Raw genomic sequence first — 5,866 nt, 5'->3', positions numbered from 1 at the left:
TTATTGATTACTGTATTTTTTTTCTCAAGAACAGTGATAGGTAGAAACTAATTGAACATTTGGTAGTCTTTCAAGAATAGTGTCTCTTCAAGGTTTTACTTGATTTAATTTGATATTTTACTGGTTTACCAGTAAGGTGTATTGTTCAGTTTTTTGCTCCGATTTGAATTGTGGAGGTGGAAGCAAATTAGTTTACATGGCATGTCCTCCCTAGGCACAGTGACAGCTGTAAAGTATGACGGAACAAGGTAGCAGATGGTACAGAATTTATACTATTTAAGAAGAGATGTGGTGTTCTTCATTGAGTTTTTTTCTTCACTATTTTCAGAAGTTTTTGTTCTTTTTTTTTTTCCATCACTCAGTGGAGAAAAGCTTTGTTAATGAAAGATTTTGTGATAGAGCTGATGCTTATACCATCTATTCTATAGCAGTGATGAATATTAACACAAAGGAAATATGGAGAACTGTTATAACTGAGTGTTAGAACAGTCGTGTACATTGATCAGTATTGAGTCCATTTTTAGGATGGATTAGTCAGTTCTTTTCATTGGTCTTGAAAGTAATTTTAAACTCACTGGCTTGAAATGTATGCTTTCTGTACAATGAAGTTATTGCTTTCCATATATCCTTGAATCTTCAGATTAACGAAATGAACAAATTTTCGGTTATAGATCAGCTCTCAAACACTAAAGTCCTTAATGGCAAGGTCTTTTCTGATAGCTTCATGGATAGTATTGATGATCAGATTTCTTCTGTGTTATTGTCTTAAAAATAAGCATTTGAACCTTAATTTAAATTCTTTTCTTTTCCATTTAGAGATATGTTTTTTTCTTTACCTTCATACCTTTCTATTTCTTGCTAATTTCTATCACTAATTCCTTATAATTGTCCCTGCTCCCCTTCTTGATCTCTTCAGGGGGAATACTAGCCAGTTTTGTATCTTCTGATCTCGTACCCTGAGACTTCATCTGAATGTGCTCTGCCACCTTCTTATCTGAACTAGATGAATTGGCCATAATTATGAATAGGAATATTAATGAACCAGAGGACATACTAGTCACATGTTATTATACACTAAAAAATAGGAAGTCATCTTGAAAGGCAGTTAATGTACTGCAAATGTCCCTTATGACTTCTTTGCTTTCTCTTATACCAAACATGCAGGTATTTAATTTGTTTAATGAGGGTTGAGTGGAGTTACGTGTCGCTTTTATTCGGATTGACGAAAATCAACCATAATTTTCAAGGGATCTTCATGGGTTGTGACTGGAAGCTGACCTTAGTCTTGCGTCTCATCCTTTGTGATGTTGAGAAATCATCTAATTTCTCAGAACTTTTTCTTATCTCTAACACGGTTATTACCATAATAATATTGTCTCCATTTATCATACAGGATCATTATGAAAGTAAAATGAAGTAGTATATATGAAAATGCTTTTTAAACACAAAAGCTTTATACAAAATATTGTTGAATTTAAATAAGGTAAATCTTTTTTAGTTTATATATTTGCAGACTATACATGTTGGATTAAATGGGCAATTAAGTTTTATAGGAATTTGCTTCCTAAGTCTACTTTTGAAGAGGAAAACAGGAACGTACTATATATTTTGCTAAGGGTAAAATATTTTTGGTGAATTGCAGACATTTAATTTCACTTGTCTGAGGTAAAACAATATACTAAACTACATGGGCATGCATCTTACACTGATCTCATTAGAGGTCAGTGCTAAGTACCCATCTTGATTGAAGTTAGCTCAGATGTGGAGATTCATAGAATGAGGGTCCAGGAGAAGAAAGTTAGGGGAAATCTCATTTTCTTTCTGTAATTCATTCAGTGGTGCCAAAGCTGGGGGTTCCCTACAATGGCTATTTAGACTTTCCCTGCTTCAAAATAAGAGCAGTATCCTTAGCTCTAGCCAAGCATTTTTCTAATTCCTGCCTTTGGTCACAAAGAAGGAAAAGCAGAGCTGTGAATGAATTAGTGGAGGTCAGTCACATCAGAGTTCATGACCTAGTGATTGCTGGTGAAGTAATATTGGAATTTTGGTACCATGAGAAGACTTATAAAGGATTTCATCAGAAGTTTTCATTTTTTCTAAATCCTCCCCTACAAAATTTTCAGATTGGAAATTACTCTTGTATTTGTAGAAGATTGTCTCTAAAATTGTGGTTTAACTCACGCAGGAAGTAAAATTCTTATAGCAAGACATAGTTTCATTTTAGAGGACCCCCAAAATCCCGTGAATTCTCTGGTGATGATTCTAGCCTAACCTTCAACATAAAATAATGAAGAGAACTTTAAAACTTTTTTATGAATTCCTAAACATTACCATTTATGTGGCAGAAGTTCTGTTCCCTATAATCTGCAATGCTGAAGTATCTCTATTCAATTCCCTTCCTTATCTGTTAAATTTAATGTCTTTATACTAAAAATATAGGCTCTTGGGATTGGAGAGGAAAAATTAGAGGTGATTTTCAGATTTCTTGTTCTATGGAAGAGGAAGCTGAGCTCAGGGAGATATGAGCTCCACAGCCACAGCTGGTTAGGGGCGGCTGCCAGTAGAACAGGGCAGATGCCTGGACTCCCAACTCAGTAGGCCTTCTGTTACACCTCAAAATGTGTTACATGGGAAGAAAAAGATTAAGAAAAAGCAAGATAATTTTGAAGAAGGACGAGAGGAAGAGGCATGAACTTGTCCTAACAATGTCAAAGAATATTTTAAAGGTATACCAGTTAAAGTAGTGTGTGGCTGGTGCCAGTAGAGGTCAGTCAGGGGATCCCTGATGAGAATAAAGAGCCCAGAAACAGGTCCATGTTTATATGGGAACTTGATTTTTGACAGATACGGCAAGCTCTGTGGGGAAAACAATATGTACTACCTTATACCCTTCCCGAAAAACAAAGGGATTAAAGACCTAAATATGAAGACAAAACTTTTAAATGAGAATCTATAAGGTTATTTTCATGATTTTGCAAATGGGAAGGATTTCTTTAAAGCAAGACACAAAAGCATACACAGGAAAAAATGATGCATAAAAACATGGCTTCTGTAGAACAATAGAGACTGTAAAAGAACAAGCTACAGACAAGGAAATGTTTGCAATACATGTAACTGTCAAAGGATTCCTATCTGGAATACATTAAAGAAGCAAAAGAACCTCATACAAAAGTCATTGAGAAAATGACAGCCATGCATTAGAACAGCAATTCTCAAAACTTTTGGTCTCAAGATTCCTTTACACTCTTCAAAAGTGAGAACCCCAAAGAGTTTTCGTGTATGTGGGTTAAATCTATTGATATTTTCTGTTAGAATTTAAAAATTATGTATTAAAAAAATAAATAAGAAGAATGACTATTTTTCAAAACAAAAAATGAGAAGAGTGGTATTGTTTTACATTTTTACAAATCTCTTTAACATTTAGCTTAATAAAAGATAGCTGGCCTCTCATACCTGCTTCTGCAGTCTGTTGCTGTGTGTTTTGGCTGAAGTATGTGAAGGAGAAAATCAGCCTCACATGGATAGGTAATCGTTAAAAAAAAGGGACCTTGCAGACCCACTGAATGGGTCTCGGGACCGCTAGGGTCCTTGGACCACACTTAAAATTGCTGCATTAGAAAAATGGACGAATTATATGAACAGGAAAAGCCTGAATAGTCAAAAAAAATGTGGAAAGATTATTACTGTCCTGATAATCAGTGAAATGTGACCTAGTTTTTTCATGCTTTCAGATTAGCAAAAGGTAAAAAGTCACAAGATCTAGCGTTGGTCAGAATGGAGCAATAGGAACACATTCACTTCTTTTGGAGTAAAAACGGGTTCAATTTGATGATGTCTGAGAAAGTGAGGTTTGCATACTCTGTGACCCAACAATTCTAGGTATACACTTAAGAGTCTCACTTCCCAAAGTGTGGGCCACAGAGCAGCAGCATGGGCTTCACCTGGGAAGCTTGCAACTCTCAGGTCCTGACCTGGACTTGCTGCACCAGACTCTGTGGTTAAGATTTCTTAGGTGACTCATGCTCATGAAACCTTGAGAAGCAATCTTCTAGAGAAACCATGCACATGTGTACAAGGAGATGTACAAGAAGCCTCACAGCTGAACTGTTTGTTTCCAGGAAAAGTTACCTAAATGCTCATGAGCAAGAAAATAGATAAGTAAATTGTGGCCTATTTATAGATGGTAAACAATTGAGCAATTAAAATGAATGAACTTGATCTGTAATGTGGATGGCCCTTGAAAAAGTAGTGAATGAAAATAAGCTGTAGCAGAAGATGAAATGCATGCCATTTATACAGTTTTTTTAAAAAAACTATGTTGATTGTTATTTATAGAGAGAAAGTATAGAAAGATAATGAGAAAGCAGTTGCCTTGAACTCAGAGGAGAGTAGAACTGCTTGTGGTTGCAAAAGGGGTCTCTTCTGTTTCAATTTTTTTTTTTTTTTAAAGATCTGAAGGAAGATGTAAGCATTTGTTAAATTCTGGATGATGGGTCCATGGGGATTTGTTACTCTGGTTCTAACAAAATACTTCAAGTATCAAGAAAAGTACAGATGAATGTCTCACTTTGCTAGCAGAATATACACTTGAATGAAGGGGAAGATGAAGGGATTTAAGTTCTACTTTTTATTCTTGGCATACTCATTAAGCACACTGGCAGAGGCTATGGTCTCTCAATATTCATCCTCCCTTTTAGAACTCTGATTTTCAGATAAGTGCAAGGCCACCCAGAATATAAGGATTACTTTCCCAGCCTCACTTGGATTCAATCAGATCTGGCCAGTGATCTGAGCAACGTTTGGGACATGTCCTTAAAGATAGGAGCATGTCTTTATTCCTTCGCCAGCCAAAATGCAGAGGTAATGTTTGGAGCTCTGGCCCCTATCTGGGATCATGAAACCACAGAGGGCACAGCAACAAAAAACATAGGAGCTTCTAGTCTTGACACCTCAGAGGGACCCTAGGAGCCCCAGATTGTCTACGTCTGCACTGGAGAGCAGAAAATTTCTATGTTTCTGAAGCCACTGCTGTTTTTAACTGTCACAGGTAACAAAATCCTGACTGATTCATGTTTCCACATGTGTACAGTTAGCTAAGTGAGAGGTCTAGTTTAAACAGGGGCAAGGGCATGTGGGCATTTAACTCTCAGATCTTGCATTGAATTCCAGTCTTGTGTTAGCATACGATTTTAAGCAAGTCATTTAAACACATTGAGCAATTTTTTTTTTAATCTGTAAAATAGAGGTGAGACCAATCTGGCAGAATTGTGAAGATTAGAGTCTTAAATGTGTGCACAGTGCTTGGCACATAGTAGGCATTCAATAACTTAGCTTTTGTTTACTTCAAAAGTTTCACAGTATTCTTGCTTCTTTTAACTGTTCACTTTGTTTTCTGAAAGAATCCCAACAATGGAGTAATCTGGAGAGGTATCAGTGATTAAATTGATCCTGTACTGTATTTTTTTTTTTTTTTTGAGACAGTCTCACTCTTGCCCAGGTTAGAATGCAGTGGCGTGATCTCCACTCACTGCAACCTCCACCTCCCATTTTCAAGTGATACTCCTGCCTCAGTCTCCCAAGTAGCTGAGAGTACAGGCATGCCACCATGCCTGGCTACTTTTTTTTTTTTTTTTAAGTAGAGATGGTTCCACCATGTTGGCCAGGCTGGTCTCGAACTCCTGGCCTCAAGTGATCCACCTGCCTCGGCCTCCCAAAGTGCTGGGATCACAGGCCTGAGCCACCATGCCTGGCCCTGTACTGTATTTTTTAAGATACTGTTACATATATGAAATTCTTTCTGGCTCAAATGGAAGAAAATTTTTAAAGGCTAAAGTTAGAAGCTGTCTTGAAGATCAGTGATCCTTAA

This window comes from Pan troglodytes, chromosome 4 (assembly GCF_028858775.2).
Source record: "Pan troglodytes isolate AG18354 chromosome 4, NHGRI_mPanTro3-v2.0_pri, whole genome shotgun sequence".
NCBI classification, from domain to species: domain Eukaryota; kingdom Metazoa; phylum Chordata; class Mammalia; order Primates; family Hominidae; genus Pan; species Pan troglodytes.
This window is presented reverse-complemented; position numbering follows the sequence as displayed.